Source organism: Pyxicephalus adspersus, chromosome 2 (assembly GCF_032062135.1).
Source record: "Pyxicephalus adspersus chromosome 2, UCB_Pads_2.0, whole genome shotgun sequence".
NCBI classification, from domain to species: Eukaryota; Metazoa; Chordata; class Amphibia; order Anura; family Pyxicephalidae; genus Pyxicephalus; species Pyxicephalus adspersus.
This window is the reverse complement of record NC_092859.1, coordinates 92907186-92928437: the sequence shown is the minus strand read 5'-3', so window position 1 is coordinate 92928437 and position 21252 is coordinate 92907186. Positions and strand designations below refer to the sequence as shown.

The following is a 21252-nucleotide window of genomic DNA, read 5'->3' as shown; positions in this document are numbered from 1 at the left end:
CTTGGTTACTTGGTTTCTAATGCTGTAGAATATGCAATCTTCATAATCCAGAAAATGTAATCAGAAGAAATGGCTGTCCAATTTTTTGACAGCTTGTTGAAATGCTGCAGCACATTTAATATCCACACAAAGCAAGACACAAGGTCAGGTATATCTTCCGAGACATGTTGCCCGGCTTTGTGGTTTTAAAACTAGTACGTATAATAAGTTATGACCCAGAACAGTGAACCATGCTATTGACTATGTATATTATGTACCTAATCTATATACAAATGGAAATATGTCATCATTACCAGCTCTGTATAATAAAGTCCTAAATTTGTGGCTTTGCCTCCAGATCTTTGTGGTTTTTGGTTACATTAATCTTGTGTAAATCAATATACAGAACATTATGTAGGACATCACACTACAGTTGTAGTCCTTGCACTGTGCCAGAGTTTAGCTGCCAAAGCTGACTGTAGGGCAGGAGTGTGCACTAATCCAGTTTTACATTTTTAAAAACTGGGAGAAGTAATTTTAATAGAAAATTATGATGCTACAATATGTTAATTACTAGTTAATAAACAGTTAAACATTAATAGTTATGTGTAGCATTAAATACCATCAGCAGTATTGAATAAAAAGTATAAATAATGTAATTCCAGGTAATACTGGTACAAGTAATTGGTTAAAGTAAAACAGCCAAATGATTTTTGTTTTAAATATAACTAAACTGAAAAGTGCTTAAAACAAAACAAAAACACTTTCCTTCAATCCTGCAGGCCAGTCCGATCCATCCGGGGGTGTCTTGCATCAGGTCCCAACATCTGTCCCATCTTCTCCTCTTCTTCCTGGTTCTTCATCCTGCGTCACCCGACCCAGGCGCAAGATCGGGTGACGTAGGATGGAAAAAAAACTTGCTGATCTCACTGCGCACATGTGAGATTGGCAACATTTTTCTCATTTTTCAACATTTTCTTTGCGCAAAAAGGCTCCTTCTGCGCATGCCAGAGATGCTCGGACATGTGCAGAAGGAGGACCCAAGAGCATGCGTGACATAAGTATCTCGGGAGGCTTTGCGCCCCCATTCATTCTCGATCGAGAATTAGGGGGGCGGTGCTGCACCCTTTTTAAAAAAAAGAGTTGTCTACCCTTTTATGTAAAGTGAAATTTCTGCGTTTAGGTACACTTTAAAGGTAAAAAAAACACATTGGGGATGATGTATACATTTAATATATCACTTGCTAGGCGTAAAAATGGTATTAAAAAAAAATCCTCAATGATCCACAGACATCTTCCTCTATTTAATGGTAACATATATATTATTGTATGTATATATGAAATGATTATTGTATAAATGGCACCGCACCACACAAAATACAAAGTGTTAGGTGTATTGAATTGGCATTTATTTAGAATGCTACAAATACATGTTTCCATTGATGAGTCCATCCCAAATAACTGAGCTGCCATGACATGGCACACTCTAAAATAAATAACTGTAGCTAATTACTATTAGCTTTTGCAGTTCTCGTGTTGTAATTGTGTGTGTATATATGTAATGTTGTGTGTATATATGTAATGTTATATCTCCTTAGACTGCCATTTTTTTTTCAATCAGTTCTACCAATACAAAGGCTGAAAAGGGGATTTGAAAAGTGTCCAAACTTAAATGTAGCTTGCAAAAAAAGGGATTTTCTAATATGTCTGATACTTATATTTGCATGCAAGTGTATCTGTATTGGAAGCCATTGTTATTTCCCTGCAGGCCTACAGAAATATATTTGGCCATTTCTGCTTCATTTTGGAAATTTTTTTGTGAAAGAATATATTCTACTTATTTCTATGGTAACGAATGTCAAGCTTGTTAGCGTGTACTTCATGTCTTATTTCTCTATATGACTGACACATCCCAGTGTTATCTGTCCAATTACACACCAGTCACTGTCTTGCACCACATCATCATAATAAAGCAAGATCCTTCTGCAGTACTGTATTGATTTTGTAAATTAGCATTTGTCACTATACACACTGAAAAGAACCAGACGTACAAAATATAATTAAATAGTAAATTCAACAGAATCCCATTGTGTGTTCACTTTTCAAAGGTGGATTGGTTAAAAAAATAAATAGTTCTAGGTTAAAAATGGTGATTGCAGTTTTGTTTATTACATTTAATAATATATTACTCCTAAATAGTTATCAGTGACTATAATTTCAGAAAATGGAAGTTCTTTATACCCCTGCTTTAAAACCATGTATGCTACATATCATGCTTGCAGATACTCTCCTATAACCTTATTTATGTGACTTGCAAAATTGGTGATGTTTTTGAAGCTGCCGGTGTTTATTTTTGAATTAATACTATAGCCAAGTTGATCATAATATTATTTAAAAAAATGCCCATCATAAAATGTATTTAAATGTAATTGGACCATATTTGTAATGATGCCATCTGAGATAAATATCCAGGCTGCCATTGTCTTCCGAAATTCAAAGCCGCTTTCCCGTGAAACTAAACCAATCTGTATAATAAGTCACTGATCTAAAAAACTGCAAACCTGGCTGTACCTTTTCCAGGACAGTGACTCACAAATAATGAGGCTTGATATACCCAGGCAAACCCTCCCTTTTCTTTGGTGAGGTAAGCAGATGTTATACACAGCACCTTTTCATTATTATTACTGGTTATTTACTGATATAGCAGTAAATTCAATTGAACCCCCCTCCTTCATAATTCACACCAATCATAATTCACAGGATCATAGATTTAAAAAAGTTTAAAAGCCCCTTTGATATTATTTATCATCTAAACTTTCTTCTTTAAGTTCATGATTGGTGCAAAGCTCTCAAACTGATGCCTCCGCATCAAAGGTAAAAGAAAAAAAATTGATTAATCAGGTTCCTTAAGTCTGATGGAGCCGCTAGCTAGGACTCTGTAAAGTTAGCAGCTACTCTAGAACTTAACTTTTTCTTTAACTTGCTATTAGTGCCCTGGACATTAACCTCCCTAGCGGTTCATTTCTTTCCGGTTTTAAATGTCTAAAAGCGGTACATTGTTTTTCATGAAAATTTATTTTACAGTATAATATAATATTATGAGTATAATAAAGTTTGAAACACAAATTCATTTAAAAACAATAAATTGAAGAAATTAAAAAAATCTATATATTTAAAAAAAAATTTAATTAAAAAAAAATACATATTATACTCATACAATTATATATACTGTAAAATAAATGTTCTTAAAAACAATGTACTGCTTTTACACATAAAAATCCAATGTACTGCATTCAATATAGTTATTTTGTATTGAATGCAATACAAATGGATTTTGAATTTCCAGCCTGGCCAGGACGTACACACGCACCGACGTCACCCAGAACTCCCCCGGTGACTCATCGGATGCAGAAGCAGGAAGAAGACGGAGATTGTGGCGCTGGACGGCGCCGGACCCTGGCGGATCAGGTAAGCGCTCTATTTACTAACCTTCCCTAGGTGTTCCAACCCCGAGTGTGACTCGGAGTTACCACTTGCAGCAACTTTTTTCTACCCCGAGTCACTCTCCGGGTTACCCCTAGGGAGGTTAAAGCACTTTTTCCTTCAAATATAATGCCATTTTTTTCTATGCTTTGACCACATAAGTAATGCTAGGGCACATTGTGTATTACATTATTTTTCAGTATAATATTTATTTTTATAATTGATTAGAACCAAGTATATTTGACTATGATTAATTGTTTTCTATTATTTTTTTTTGTTCCAGTTTTTTTATCTGACATTTTAAATTTGCTGCTTGTATACAGAGAAAGTTCAGCAGTAAATGCTGCAATTTAAAACAACCAGCTAGAGACGGCGAGCTCTTTGTGTTTCTATAGTGGTATAATCTTGAATGAAATGTCATTCCATGGTGTGCTGGAATTATCCTATAAGATGAATAATCACTTTTCCTTTAGCTATATTTATAGGAAACCTGGTACCCTATGGTAAATGACTGCAAAAATGTTTAATGTTAAGTGGAGTGAACTAGTTCCTTTTGAAACATGGTAATCCACCTTTAGATGTAAGCTGAGGTAATTGTTATGAATGGTTATGTTCTTAGGTGGGGAATCAGGATGAAAGGTAAAAATAGTCATAACGTTTCCATCCTAGGTGATCTTTTTTGGCGGTGGTGTTGCAAATATACCTGTTGTAGTTTGTACCCCATATATATCCTTACTTTCAAAGCACTATTCTAAACACTAGAGTGATACCTAAAGTCCCATATATATAGATTAAGCATTTGGGTATCCTTTAGGCCTTGTCATCTATCCAGTTATATTAAAAGGTTTTTACATATCATTCCCCACTGCTATGAATTTCCCTTCAGATCATTCTGCAGATGTTTAGTGGAACAATGCATCCAATCAGATCAACAAACTTGCACTGACATTAAGGTTTATGTATGAAATAAAAAAACAGAACATAATGGGAAAGTGTCTCTGTTGCCTATCATAAACAGCAAATTAATTGATTCTACAACAGAGTAGTGTCCAGAATCTGAAAGTTCCTTAACCTTTAATATTATTTATGAAAACTCTAGTAATTATATTATTTCTGAATGATTGTGGAACATCAAACATATAATTTTCTTCTGAAACTTAAGCTTGTAAAAGAAAGTGCCAGCATGCAACCAGCACTAAAGATTTTTTTTGATTCAACATATTTGTAAACTTGTACCGAATAAGTGCTTGAATCTGACAAATTGCTTACATGTCAGGGAGTGAGAGGTGGACCTCAAGAAACCAACAATCCATCTATAAAATACAGTAAGAATTCCCTACTTATAGCTTGTGCATGGCCAGGATTAATATTCTTGTGTTAGATGAAAACCATACATACAATATTTTTTTAATAACTAAAGTAACATCCAAATTTTTGAGGCTGAATTATTTGATGCTTTAAACTTCCACCATACAAGAGTGAAAAATGGTTGGCTAGAGTTTGCACTTTAACAACACAGGTATACAAGGAAACACAAAATATTTTTTGACATTATTAGTCATATTTAAAAGCTAAACAGCCTTATAGTATAGTACTTAATCCTCAACTTTCATTTATTCCCTGACTGCTCCAAATTAGTAAAAGCACGCATATTTAATGTTCTGTGTAAAGTATAAAGAATCTTGCACAAGTTTTACTTAGGATTACACTTTTAAGTTTGTATCATAAATAAAACTAAATTTTGAGCAGCCCACTGACCTTTTATGGTCTTTTTTATGTGGGATTGAGAAATAGGAAATTTGACTTACTAGTTTTTGCTCACACAGTTTCAAAGTTCAAACAAAAATTGACACAATCTGAACAGACTTAAAAGTGCTGACAGACTAGTGCGGACACTTTTTATTAGGTTCCTTTACCCCATAATGTCAGCACAGCAAGGTGAGCTTGTAAGTACTGAATGACTTTAACAGATTAGTAGAAAGCCCCAAGGAATACAGTAATATGCTGTGCCTATTATAAGGCATGTTCAAAGCAGCTGTTGTATGCTTGCTCAAGTGGTTAGTTTATAGCAGCTTTTTTTTTTTTTTTTTTTTACAATTAAAAATATATATAAAAGTTTCTTTCTAGGCAATCTAGTTGATACAAGGGACATGAATGCTTTCACAGTAATCTGAATAATAAAGCTTATAAGAAAAGCTTATTTCATTATATCAATAATTAAATCCAGTGGGACTTGTGCTGAGGATTGTGTGTCTGTTAAATGACTATCTCGTCTAGAGCACTATTCATTGGAATAACAGGGGAAACAGTCATAGTATTGTGAGCCAAGGGTTAGTTGTTAGAGCTCAATTAAAAAATAAATATGTATCAGCAATGTCTGTACTTATAAAGTTCAGATTAATATATTAGACAAAATCTGGATATGTTACCACTGCAGTAAGTGTAAAACATAAATCCATCATTGGATAAAATTATTCTATTTTTAATAAAGCAAAAACATAAGTAACAACTTTGGCTAGTTTAGATGTTTTTTTTATTTTTTAATGAAAGCTTGAAAACATGGAACCTTGGTCAGCAGTTCTTCTATGTATGGATTCTTTTGTTCTATCAGCAGTAAGGAATTGACTGCATTTCAGTTAGGTGCCTGTAACACATTATCCTAATGCATACTTGGCTAATATAAATTTGTATGAATTTAATATTAATGTGTGTCCTTGGTTATTCTTCAACATTTACTTTGAAATAACAAGACTTCTGTGCAAATGATAATTTTTACATGAAATATGTGTCCTTGAGCCTTCTGCCTTTCCAAGGCTAAGACCTGTTCTTCCTCAGGCATATAATATATGTTTCATATACATCATAGATCTCTGTCTCCCTGTAGCGCACAGCTGTTAATCACTCACCTTAGTCACTATTCCTAGACAAAAGTGACAATCCGACAAATTGGTTTTAAGATTTGAATGAAGCATTTGGTTGATTTTCTGGACTGCATTTTGTACTATTCAGTTTTAAATATTTTATGTATATGATGTTTCCAAGTTTTTATTACATTTCTGATCAGTAACCTTAGTTATCCATATTAAATTGTCCACATTTTTCCTACTGCATTAAATATTAACAGCAGTATAAATCTAAACACAACCAATTTAAAGACAAAGGCAAACTTTCTTATGCACTATAAGTTGTTTTTTTTCCTTTACATCAGCGATGCCCACACTTTTTTGCCTTGCAAGCTACTTTTAAAATGACTAAGTCAAAATGATCTACCAACAATAAAAATGCTAAACATATATTTATTTATATATACCGACTATGACACAGAAGTGATTGAAGCTAATGAGAAATTGAATGGCAGAACAATGCACAGACATTGAACTACAAGACTATAGTGACAGGAAAGCTACAGTTGACCTGTCATAGGTGAATGATGTGCTGCACAAGAAAGTTAACTGCTAATCTGTACAAAGGTATCGCTGTAATTGAACCGTGACACTGAGCCTGAATTGACTGGGCTGCCCAACACTGCTCACCTCAGCCTGCCCTCCTGCCTCCCTCCCCACTGTTACACGGAGCCTTCTCACGCACCGAAAGACATCCCTAGCATCCCTATAGACGTACAGAAGGGCTGCTGGTAAACAGTAGGTAGGGGTAAGGCAGGGATTCGTGATGGACTCTTGTTGCCTTTCTGATCGACCAGTGGATCATGACGATTTGCTTTATATGATGCTTTACATTTCCCTGCTTTACATGATGCCATCCATATTATTTAACAGATTGTTTAAGGCTAGTACAAACCACACAACTGCCAATTTAGCACTGGACTGACCAATCTGATTAGTAACTGTAATTCGTAATCGGAAGTCCCAAAACACTGGACACATGTATATTATTCTGTATGAATATGTGCAGTAATGTCACACCTTGTGTGCATTGTAGCAATGGACAAAGCATGCAGGTGAATGTAATTTACTATGTTTATTTTATTTTTATTATTTTATTATATTTTAATAATATACAGCTCATGAGTATGAGTATTACTTGTAACTAGTTTGTGTGTATGTATGTATGTATATATATATATATATATATATATATATATTTGGAAGGCAGCCGCATTCCTGTTAGCTATTTTACCAACCAATAGGAGTGCTTCAGCAGTGCGACTTTACAATTTGGTTTTGTATCTTGCTGCAAAACACAAAGTGCCATTGCAGTACATACAGAACATAATTATGGACTTTTGATTTACCAACATACTGTATTGCTGCACAATCAATCCAGGTGCAGAAACTTGGTTGGTAATGATTAGTTTAAAGTAAATTTTGTTTTTGAGTGACATCAGATCTGATTGTTTTATGGGATCTGAAATTAAAATCAGCGTGTACCAGCCCTTAGCTTTATAATAAGTGGATACATCCATAAAATGTGGAGGGGGGGTGCTACTGCAGAGCACTTTTCAGATAACAGGTCTTTTTTATAAAGTTAAAGACAAGGTGCCTGTCATTTAGCAATATGTTCTATACACACTACTAAAAAAGTCAATTTGTTACATAAGCAAAAGCTTGGTTGTTCTGGATTATCCAACCTATTTAAACTAATTGCCATATTGCCATGGTTGCATGGAGGAGTTTGGAATTGGTGGAGAGAAATATGAAAAACATAACTAACTTATTAAGTTTAAATACTTTAAGAAATCTCACCTAATTTTCAAATGTCCTCATTCTCATTTAGTGAGTAGAACGTATGCATACTACTTCAATGTGGGAAGTGGGATTTAATTATTCGCCTATTGTTTCTAAGAATGTAAAAGCCACTTAATACAATTACACCTTTTTGTCATTAAAGAGATAAACAAACATCTGTATATCTTTCCTCATGAGGATGGTGAAAAATGTCCTTTGAAAGGTTCTTTTCACTAAAGTAAACTACATCAGAGACCTCATCAAAATACATATTGATTTTTTCCTAGGCATTTGATTCAAAATGTTTTAAATGGGGACTTGCAATGTGAGCACATTTGGTATTTCACATGAGCATGTAAGAATTCTGCACTATTAAAATAACCCTTCTTGGTTTTATGAACCTATGAAGTTTTGTAGATAGCAGACATAACAAAATCTACAAAATACACAATTTGTTTAGTTATCATGAAGCATGCAGCACTTCCTTCCTATCCTTGTTGTTTTCAGTAACACCATTTAACACGCTGCCTCAGTGGTGCAGTTTAACTGATGGCACTCAACTTATTGATTTAGATCTCTCTCTAAAGAAATGAAAGACAAATAAATGATGTCAGTAGACTAGATGGATTCCTGGGAGCACTACTTATTATACTGTGTTGTGTAAACATGTACACAAAGATTGGTAACCCAGATGTATTTTAATTATGCCGTCTTAAAAACATTGATATTGTTTGCCTATGAGTGCATTTCTTTTGATTGATATTCTTGTGTGGAAAACTATAAATGACAAATGTAAGCCATGTATAGATTAAAGTAGATGGAAAGGCAATGTACAAAATGTCGCCGATGTCTAGTCAAATTCTTTATTCAATATTTAAATATAATTATGTTAATATTTTTTAAGCTTTAGTTGGGAACATGTGAAAGCAAACCCTCCACCAGTGTTCCTTCCACTACATGTGGCCACAGACTTTCAAAAAGACTGGGGTAAAGGTCGGAGATGACATGTGACCAAAACGTTTTATATGTTTCCTGGGATTCCTTGCAGCACTTTTTGCACAGTGGATCTCTACCAGGGTGCCACCACCACTAACAAATTCTTAAATTAAATACCAGATACATGTCTTTTTTTTATAAATAGAGCCCTTAGTTTTAAGAAAAACTCTCCCTGACATATATAGCCACATGCATATCTGCTCCCTGACCTCCATTTAGCACTTGTTGTTATATTAGAGATATTAAGGCTCCCAAGCCACTGCATGGAAAAAAAAATACTTAGACAAAGACTTAACTGCTTCTGCTCCAAAGTGCTAGTAGCTAGCTAGTAGTAGAGGCCAGCAAGGAATTTTTTAAAGCCAATTTACTGTTTATTAAGATTTTGTACTATCATGGAGGAATATGCTATCCTCAGTCTGGAATTGCGAATAGTCTGGCTGCAATAGCTTAGCATCACATACCTGCCTAATGGGGGGGGGAAAGGGTTAAAAAAAAAAGGCAGTCTTTCATTTGTCTATATTTGTTTTGGTGTTTGAAACTAAAGCTAAGCCACAGCATGGCAACCATAGATCTTATATTTTCCATGAACACCTTTTTGCGTAACTAGATTTTCCTTAGAATGCCATCACCGCCTTTAGTTACGAAAACCTTTCACAAATGGGATTAATTCAGGCATTATCAAATCTAATTTTAGGTGAATTTTGTCAAGGACAAACAGTAGATGTTTAATTTGATAAACATTCTGCTAGTGTTTGCAATATTGCAAAGTTATTTCTTATGAGAAAGCAAAAGTATTTTTTTATTGGAAAATGAACTTTAGCATACTTTTGCTTACTTTGTTTTCAACATATTGTTTACCAGATGCAAAACAATTAGTTTATGTCTAACATGATTTGTTGTTGGACTCCTTTAACCACCTGAGCGTTACACTGATGTCTAGATTTCTGTACCAAAAGCGTTACAGGTTTTCATGAATTTTTTTTTTAAATTGTAGACCTGTAACTTACAGAAATATGTCCGAATAGGGGTCTAGTAGATATAATGAATAGAAAAAATGTTTGAAACACACAATCATGTAAAAAAAAAAAAAAATTACTTTTAATAAAATTAAAGGAAAAACACAAAATTCAGCTTAAACAAGAATACATAAATAAATGAAAAATACTGAAAATGCGATAATTCGGTATAATGTATAGTAATATATTTTTCTAAAACACCTCCCTAGTGTCCGTCACATACCTATAGACAAAACCACATAAATATATTTTCTATTATTTTGGATTGGATTGGATACAGGACTTTGTATTCAATCCAATACAAAATGAGAACAAAATTCAAACTCTCATTATGTATTGGATTGAATACAAATTCCTGTATCCAATCCAATACAAAATACATACTTTGTATTTATTTTTAATTGATACTCAACCATTCATTTTGCGCTGGAAGGAGAACGACGCGGGACGATCAGCGGGACCAGGAGACGGCACCCGACGCTGGAGAGGGAGATCGACGCTGGAGGACGATGCTGGAACAGTGCAGGTAAGTGGGGAGTGAGAAAAGTACGGGGGTTATCGATAATTGCAACTTTTTTTAATACGAAAAAGTACGGGCTTAACGGTTGGGAGGTTAATGGAAAGTATAACGGACTATATAGAACAGACATTTTAAATACAGAATAAACATCAGATCATTAGCACTGGAAATCCAACATTGTCATTATAAACGTTAGGGAAAGTTTTCAAATGGGGAATACCTGTTCCAGTGAAAACTCACTGATTGGGGGATTTCTTATCCTAGTACATTTAACCACCTGGGCGGTTAGCCCGCACCAGGTTCGAGGTAAGAAAAGTTGCTACTATCCGTTACCCCGAACCAGGCGCGGGGTAGCTAAAAAAATAAACACGCGTTACAGTGCAATCCGATTGTCATACAACATTGTATGACAATCCGGTTACAACTGAAAAAAAATACTTACCTTGTCTTAGCAGCTCCTCCGGAGACGTCTGTCCTCTTCTGTCTTCACCCGGCGTGTGCAGTGACCATCTCTGGGGTTTCGCAGTGACGTCACTGCAAGCGTCGGTGCGGGCGGGAAATTCAATTAACTTTGTATTGAACTCAATACAAAAAAGCTGTATTGAGTCCAATACAAAGAAATCTTTATATATAATATATATATAATTGTTTTATATATATATTATATAAGCTACTGTACAGTTACATTACATTATACACTAATTTTTTTTTAAAGATTTTCATTAAATTTTGTACATATTTTAGTGAGTTATGCCTAAGAATTATAGCCTACAATCTAAAATAAATTTCCATGCAAAAAAAAATTTTTTTTTTCTTTTTGCATGGAAGTATGGAAAGAATTAGAACACCTGGCATTCGTGTATGCGTCCCTCTGCGATTGCTGATGATGTCAGTGCATACGTCTATGGAAACAAACAAAAAAAAATAAGTTTAACCTTTTCCTAGTCTATTCAGAAAATGTTTACATATCAAATAAAAAGGTTTAGCCTGCACAGACGTATTGTTGCCTCTTGAATAAAGTGCCACATCTGCTTAAGTATCAAAAACCATAATATTCTTTCTAGAATTAATATTATAGTACCAATTGCAAATTACAAAATTTTATCCCAAAAAGAGTGGTTTAAAAACTTTTCCTGAGGCACTTGGCTGCAAAATTATACAGAGCAGTGTAAATTGTATAAACTAGAGGACAGCTACAAATATGTTTGGTGGGGCTGTGTGGGGCCAAAAATCCCAAGTCTGACATGCCTGCTGTAATGGAAATGCACCCGTAGATTACAATAATGTTGTGTGTGCATCTTGCGTGATCTGAAGCTGTACTTGAGAGGAGTTTAATTTATTATGTGTAAATATATGTATGGGATATGTTATTTCACGGAAAAGAGGTTGTAAAAATTTGCATGTGTTACATTTAATCTATAAACAAATCTATACTCGAAGGGTAAAGATAATGATTGATAATATAAAATTGTGACTTACATATTTAGCCAATGACATTTTAATGTGTTTGTTAAAACGTTTTAAAAAAACATTTAAAAAACGCAGTGTCCAAAGAAATGTAGGTAGTAAGGTGTTATATTTAATAGCGCCATTAGGGGGGCCTTAGGTTAGAGAACACGATTGTTGGTACAGGGCTAATGGCAACCCAAACACACTTTACTAACGTGCTGTGGCGCACAACATGTGTTAATTTTCAAAAGTCCAGCATGCATTTTTACTTCTGAACTGGGAACTTGGGAAGCCTATTTTAATGAATGGGTTGCCCTCACATATTGCATGCCAGTATGAATGCCTATTGAAAACAAACACTCCATCCCATACCCGTAAGGGCCACTAATTTCTAACATTTTGTAACAAACCTTTTTATACACAAACGTTTAAAATATCAATGTTGCCACTACAGTTATCCTAAAGCAGATTTATACTATGAAAATAAAAAAATGCAAATTGGTTGTTTATTTTATTGCAGAATTGTCTATGTCCCTTCTGCAAGGGATGTCTGTTTTGACCTTTTGAAAAGCCCACCTTTGGCCTTCACAAGTAGAAGAACCACATCTAGTGGAAGTAGCTAAAAAGAGCTGAAATTAACATTTATCCAGATGTGTTAAGAGTATATGAATTTACCTAATTGGCTGTTGCATTGAAGAGGTATGTAAGAATTGCTATATCAAACAATTAGTATATGAAGTGCTTTTCAATTCTAAACCACAAAGATTTAAGTAGAGTAGTTTTGCTTGTTGTGGTTGCTAGGAAGCAAATAACATGCAATGTCATAAGGATTCTTTTGAGTGTTCAATCCATTTGTAGATTAAAGTCAAAATGCAACCTTTTTATTTTATCAGAGTCTACCTTCAATTTTTTAAAGTAATATGTAAAAATGTACAATTCTTTCTACTGATCTTTTATCTAAATATTGAATTACTTGGTCTAAAGGTGTGACAGCTACAGTTTGCATCTACTAGCAATTATGGTTGCTTTTTTTGCAGCAGTGAACTCCTGGGAGGTTATGACGAAAAAATACCTGTGAGAATCCTCAGAAAGAAGCTGCCTTCTGCGCCTGCCATTATGCCTGGTAGTTCAAGGACAATGCAGTTGAACCTATTCAACATCACAATGAGTGATGTCACTTCTGTGTACCAAGTATGTTTCCCAATAGTCAGAGAAAGCCAGCTTCCATCGGAAGCTTCATATAGATATTCTTCTTTGCAACAGATACCCACTCCAAAATCCTAAAGTACTGAGAGTATATATTGCATTTATATAATAAAAATTATGTCACTAGGAATTTTCTTAGTCAAAGCTCTCTTAAATTTGGCAAAAGAGATATAAGTGATGTTTTTTATTAATATTTATTTTTTTGAAGAAGAATAATTGTTTCTTCAAGCTACCGAATTATACTTTTCTGGTATGGCATACATTTTAAAGATGCCAGTATTTGTATGGAAGAATGGAAAACTTTTCAAATGTGATACAGATAAAGAAAACGCTTGTTACCCAAATTTACTTTTAGCCAAAAGAAATTTAGATACAAAGAGCCACATGTAAGGTTGTTGTAATCGTGTGTTTGATATAGTATGTCAAGATATTTACAGATGCATTACTATAATAACTTGTTGGAAAAGTACATAATTTTAAAATTCTAATATTTATACCTAGAGGTATACACAACTGCCATATATGTGTTGGTGTGTAAAATTCATATATAATGCACATTTACTGAAATCATGAAGTACCAAGCAGGCCTGAGTAAAACTACTGTAGATTTATGTACCAATTACATTTTATCTTTATTTTTTTTTTTACTTGGGAGTCCTATATCACAGATCTAGAGTCACAACTGTAGAGCTGTATTTGTTTTTCTCCTGGGTCCAGCATGTTTCCTTGCGTCTGGAAATAGCCTTATTTACCATTCCAGTTCTTGGCAAATGTCCATCTTTTGATTAAATTGTGTCATTCAATCCCGAATCAGTCAATAACCCTACATACATCACTACTTGGTCAGTCCTGAAAACTAACATGACTGACTGCAAATGTTGTTTACTGGTGCAAATGAGTAAACAGTCAATTTACTTTTTGCAAGCATGTAAAGTATCAGTTGTGCTCGGCTGTACAATGTATTATGCATTGATAGGATCACTATAAATATTAATTTGCCTATGTAATGAGTTTCTATATTAATTTATAGCGGGCTGTGTCAGTTTTGTTTATGTGTGAGATATGTAAATCTGATGTAGCTGTAGATTATTATATTCATATATGTATATAGACAGCAGCATTACACATGGTGATCATCGAATTGCAACTGACATTATTGTAAACCAAATATTTGACTGAGTAGAGGAAGCCAACATTGCCTTAAGGAGCAAGAAATCGTTTCTTGGCAACTGTAAGTCAAGTTAAACCACTAAGCTTTTGTATGTTCTCTTAACATCTAATTGATATACAAGTGACTTTGGCAAAGATAGAAATAACTTTTTTGCTTTCTTACGAAGGGCAGATTTACATTATGAAATGTAACAATTGGCCGCAAAATAATAAAGCTTGAATTCCCTTCCACGTGAACGGTCTTTTATTTCTCTTTAAAGCAAATTAGGCTTTGCTCTTCTAAATTCCTAGAGCTTGTTTGCTGAAGGCTTGTGGCTTAACTCCCTTATTATTAAGCCGTTATCTGCACATTTCACATATCAGTATAATAATAGCTACCAGTATCTACTGCACTGTTACTGATTTGTCCATGCACACATTATGCCTTTGCCCAGTGATGGATCAATATTACGATATGCCTTTGCCCACTGATGGATTTGTACTATGATGGTGACTGTGTGTGGGTGACGCTTCTTTTTCTATTAATATTACATTACTTAGCAAGCTTATGCTAGAAGTAATCATTCATGATGGGTACTTTGAAAAACTGGCTCCCAAAGTCCAGCAGCAGGTTGTATGTGACTTCTATCAGTCAGTAAGGGAATTTAAAAGGATTGTACATTTTGGATGTACGTTTTGAAGCAAGGTTTCACAAACAACTTTCTGGATAAGCACATCCTGAGATTTCCAAAGAATTGTTTTTTATTAATTATGTTTAGATGAATCAAAACCCTTGCTGCTGCTCTGGCCTACTATCTCAGCAGATATATTTTAAATCACAGAGAATTGAAAAGCAGCATTTAGTCTTATGCAGGCACTCAGTATTGTGGGAATACTTGTGCTTGCCATGCAAGACTAATATGTGTATTTCTTTTCAAGTAAAGCCTGTCTCTAAGCACACTGCCTCTCCCAAAGGTGCTTCTGACTTCAGGCTTATTCTGCTGTCTTATTAACCTCTTCATGGGCTGCAGTGTATCAGGCTGTAATTTTTATAACAATTGTCTTTAGATGGGAAAAGACAAAAACTCTAAAGTCTGTAGCCCATTTACCATTAAAAAGGACAAGGAGGAAAGTGGTATGAAAAATACTATGAAAATGTCCCTAAAAGCATTTGTGCGGTGAGCTTGATAATTGCCTAAGGAGATTAGGACTTGTCTAGTTAATATACATCTTTTTTTCTTCTTTTTTTCCTCATTTAACATGCGTCAGTCAGGCCTGCATTAGCAAACAGCTATCCACATTGTCCTGAGACTGGCAAGAGGATATATTTTAGGGGGGAAGTCATTTACCACAATCCCTAAGATGTAGCCTGGCAGAAATCCAATAGCTGTGTGTGTGATATGCTCTCATTCAGGCTTTGGGATCCCAGTCTTTACATTCCTGAATACACAGAAAATGCCTAAGCAACCAGTATACAAAGCTTCTGGATCAGAAATGAAGCACTGGCTGAAATGAATTCTACAACCTCCTGTCACTATTCACATTCCTATGATCATCAGATTGGTTCCATATTTATTTGTATTAGATTACTGTTTGAATCAGACCATATATCAAAATAATCAAGCAAGCATGCTGTAACAATAATTAATGTTGGGAACTTACCCACCAAGAATCCTGTGCTTCCTCTGTGAATTCCTTAGTTCAAACTGCAGTACATACTAAATACTGTGTACATTTATAGTTGTGTTGAATTGCACATATCCTGCACTGTGAACAGAGCTGCCTTCTGCCTGCTAAGATCCTTCATAGCTGCCAGTGCTTTGTTTCTCTGTGGCTGATGCTGACAATCCAATACAGAGATGTTGCTTGTGTAGACTCTCCCCCTTCTCCTCCTTTCTGTGGTGCTGGTGGTTAGTGCTGCATCATTCACCCGATCACTTGTCACACTGACATGGTGCTGCCTGCTCAGCGATCATTAATAACTGAACACCCTCCACTCCCCAGAGAGGAGCCAATAGCTTCATAGTGCCAGCATACACTACTCACAGCTGCTACAGTCTGGTTGGCTGGAGCCACATGCCTATTATATGACATTGCTGCCTAGGTGCACATCCATGAAACCAGCCCTTCTCCCCATCTCATTCTACCTAAAGAACTCATTATTTGCTTACATGCCTTGCTACTCTTTGATACCGGTAATACAGCATGTCAAAATTAATATTTAAACTTAAATATTTTTGAACTAAGCAGATTCGACTATAGAATAAACATTTACTATCCCAACATATACACTAATAATAATCCTCCACTAATATTTTTTAGGTTGGGGTAGATAAAACGGGTTTGTTTTGGCGTTCATTGTATCTATTCCGCCTTGGGTAGAGGTTTGCCAATTGTAGAATTTTTTGTTTTTATACACAACACAAAACTGTTATAAATCTTATGCCAGACCTCCAAAGTCAGATCTTGTTGCTGCCATTTGCTACAAAGTCATCACTGCTTTAGTCCTTTTTACTGGCCTGATTTTGGGACATTTTTCTGTTGTGAGATAGAATGTTATACATTCAAAATCAAAAGTTTTCTAATACAGTGCAATTTTCTTTATGGGCTTTATATGTAAAACATGGAATCTGACATTCCCTCAAACATTCCCTGGTGAGAATCAAATACTGTCATTGAAACACATGGACCTGGAAGATTCACACAGGGAACATTTCAGAGAATATCAGATTCCCTGTTTTTTAAAGAGTCCTATGTGTCAAACTGTTTTTTTTTTTTACTATTTTACCAAAATTACATTTAACACAAAATTATTTTTATTATTCCATTTTATTTTCTTTTTTTTTTTTTAGATATTAGCTTTCAAATTTATTGTGTAACTGTGTACCATTCTTTTCATATACCATCCTTTTCAATATGTCATAGTAGGCAAGTAGTCCTATTGTCACCAATATTTTAGTTTAGCACAGTGGTGTCAATTTAAAAGGGCCCAAGGTGACAGCAGCTGATATAGGTTTGCTCTTTCCCTGTGTGAGGTTAAACTGCATGGTGTCATACTGTGGATTCCTGATAATATCTGAGGACGCAGGAACATTTTCTCTGTAATCTCATCTTGGGGTTTGCTTTTGTGTACACCCTATTGTAGCTGTATGTCCCGTAACACATTGTCATTTTAATTCACTTTTCTCCTCATAAACTGTGTTATAAACGAGCCACATTTGTATCTGTAAATTATATGAAAGGCCACATTGCAATCAATCATTTTTTTCCATTTCCAATGCAACACTGACAGTAAGAATTACAAGTCCCACCACATACTGTGACAATAAGGACTAATAGTACCAGTGCATGTTGCAACAGGGAATGTATTGTAACACTAACAATATGGATTACAACTACAATGTGAGCAGGGAAGGAGCCTGTACTAACAAAGATCGATAAAGATGTCAAACAAAGAAGCATCCACCTTCTGATGCAGTATGTGTTATTTATATAGATATAGGTGTGCCTGATGCCTTCTCTTGTACTTGGGGGCGAGGAGGCCTTACCTTTGCCTCCAATTTATCTATGTGGAACTCCTCCTAGTACCCCACCTTGGGGTACCAATGGGGAAGGACAGTCTACACACTGGAAGCAGAGGCCTGGAGCTAACTGGGAGGTATGTAAGGTCTTTTTTTGTTTTATATTGGTGTCTATCTGATATATATATAATTTTATATATATATAATTTTAATTTTTTATGTGATTTTTTTTTTCTGCCATCATGTCGGCTCCATATAGACATTTTTTTCTTTATATATGTCATCTTTACTCTTTTATAGTAGTATATTCACATAAAACAGGCTACCAGTCAATGTTTTTGTACACAAAATGCAGTGTAAATATTTCTGTGTAGATATTTCATTTAATGTATAGTTAATGAGAACATTTTGCACATTATGTATTGGTTCTAGTGCAGTTATTATAGTAGAACTAGTGAAGCTGCAACACAGCACTCAGGTATTGACAGAGCCCAGGCTTGCACATTATTACTTTCACATCTAGCAGTCCAAATATTAATTGCTTTAGCTGGTTTCTATTCACATTTATCTGGAGTTGGTAAAAGAAAAATATTCCTGGAAATATGTCCAAAATATACTCTTCTATGCAGCACTCCCCAAAAAAAATTGCAATTCTGGGACTGCAAATATCAGTCTGACCCCCAAGAATGCAATGCTTGAATTTTTTGCATTGATAAAACCCCCAAATACTGGAAGCAGAGAGTAAAAATGTAACAATTGGTTTTAAACAATATCCTTGCAGCTCATGGTTGCTGTTACTCCACTGTTTTGTACATACATGTACAAATTCATGCTGTATAGACCAGTGGTCGCCAACCTTTTGGAGTTCACGGACCACTACATTTACGGGAGCTGTGGGTCAGCTGTGGGTTTTTTTTGGAGAGACCATTCTATTCTGTGACTCAAAAGTTCTCTTGACCAGCCGGCACTAAGCTTATTGCACCACCCATGCAGTTGCCTGTGACCCACACAGCTTATATCTGGCAGGAATATGGATAGGCGACTAGAATGCCAGCTCATTGTCAAGATTACTAGTTTGTTGCCCACCTGTTTAAAGAAAAATGGGTTTATTGCCCACATATTGCCACAATTGCTCGTTTCTTCCTGAATTATAACTATTGCCCATTGAAATTATGTCTATTGCCCTTCAGAAAGATTGGCAGTTTCTGAGCAACATATTGTAACGGTTGACTGTTTCTAGTCTATTATGTATGATTACCCTTGTGTTGTCAGGATTGCCTGTATATTGTTAAACTACAGTTGGAGAATATTACTATAATGTATTCCCCCGCTGGCCTTTTACTATCAAACAATGGCTCGATTCATATTACATGTATACTGCCTATTTCTGGTATTCTGTTTTCATTCTTAATTTTATCTTTTTAAACAGAAAACATTTCTTTACTCAATCACGGAATGATACTAACCTCAAAATACTTTTTACGACACATCGGTACTTTTTCCCACATATTTCTTTCTTCCATTTACTTGCACAAATATATTGTTCCATCAAAGCTCTTGTAGGTAGGTGATAAGTATTATTAGATCAATTAGTGATCTAAGTATTATTAAATCAAAGATTTCAAAACATACATTTCTCCAAAATGTCTCTATATGATTTGGTTATGTTGGCTATGCACCATTCCTATATATTATATAATTTCCTCTCATGGGTATGTTCTTTCTAAAACTTGATTATATGTGTAAATATACACCATTATATTTACCTTTTTGTAATATACTAAACCTGTTTATTGATAATTGTTTTGTAATTTGTTTTATTCAAGTTTTACCTGACTTGAGGCATTCAAATATGTACTACTGTATGTTTTTCTTGTATATTAGTTATCTAATGGTTCTCACCTATCCCCTTAGGCAGCCCAAAAAGATAAACAAGTGTTTCTATGGAACACACTTTTTCTTTTTCTTTTTTTTTACTTTTTTCCTTCTTTGGAGCCAAATGTACTAGCCTCTTTTAGTGGAAACCTATTTAGACTAGTGTCCTTTGTAGCCAAGAAAATTGATCGGGCTAGGACTAATCTTTACCTGTGTTTTGTAACTATTTACTAGGTATTGTGTGTGACTTTTTTGCATAATACTCACACCTATATATTTAAATACTTAGTCATTAAAAAACTGGTTTGCCTTTTGTAAATCTTTCCTTCCTATTTCTAATTTTGTTTTCTGGTATTCATTGTATTGATGAATATTACTAATGTTACCCAATGTTAAATGAGCTAAGTACACTACAGTGTAATGCATAGGTCATGTGTAAGGCACTTAAATTTTTTTGTGTAAGGGAATGAATAATGATTTATCTATATGGTTAGTACAATAGAATTGGAAGCAACCTTATGTACTGCTTTAAAGTTTTAAATTTAGTATATTAGACTTCAGATCAAAACATGCCATTTGTTATTCCTTAAAAGCTTTAAATATGCATAACGTTACAACGTTTAATTACCTATAAATACCTATAGTGGAGAAAAAAGTTCCAATAAAAAAAAAACAGGTTATTTAGCACGATAATGTGCCATTGGACCTTTCATACAAACATTCTCCCTGAATTCAATCAAAGTTTGCATACAAATAGAGATTTTTCTTTTTGTGTTTGGGCACAACTCTACTGTCCCCTCACATGTTCAGGCCAGGCAGTACGTTGATAGGACATGTGTAGACTATAAGAAAGGTTTCCCCCCCATACCTTACAGATATACACATTTCAGCAGGCTTTGGCAGCACAGTCAAAAGAGAATTGTTGCACAAGTTATGATCTCTCACACCTTCTATCCAATCATAGATCCTTTTCTCCCCACTGCTAGTATAATTAATAGAAGCCATATAATAAAATTTCTAGTAATATGGCTGTAATAAAATACAAAGTGTACATTTTTTTTTCTCGTGTGAAACTTTAAGTTAACATTGATTGCACTTTGACTGTCACTAGAAATGTTTTTGACACTGTGTAATTACACTGAACATCTGCAACCTGAATGAATTGAAATATGTTGTCTGGTTAATGAACATATATGTAGCATTGCTGGTATATGTTTAGTCATTGTGGTTGTGACTTTAGCAATTTTAACTTACAGCGCTAGCTCAAGCAAACTCTGAGTTATGATCTATTTTGTGTCTTACTCTTGATTGTGGTGGAAAAAATGGGGCAATAGACTTCACCCACTGAATGTCATTAACATTTACAACGCTTA

At 34.7% G+C, this 21252-nt stretch overlaps 2 protein-coding genes across 3 annotated transcripts in view; one reads left to right on the top strand and one right to left on the bottom strand.

The window, feature by feature from the left end:
* The window catches only part of LRRN3 (leucine rich repeat neuronal 3), a 42943-nt gene extending 26525 nt beyond the window's left edge, over nucleotides 1–16418 (bottom strand). Inside the window, exon 1 of one of the 2 annotated variants that reach the window (XM_072401514.1) lies at nucleotides 16146–16418. The gene's annotated coding sequence lies outside the window, so the exon portion shown is untranslated. The remainder of the gene's footprint in view (nucleotides 1–16145) is intronic. The other variant, XM_072401515.1, reaches the window with a different exon arrangement.
* The window catches only part of IMMP2L (inner mitochondrial membrane peptidase subunit 2), a gene marked incomplete at its 5' end in the record, with an annotated part of 413525 nt that overhangs the window by 153170 nt on the left and 239103 nt on the right, over nucleotides 1–21252 (top strand).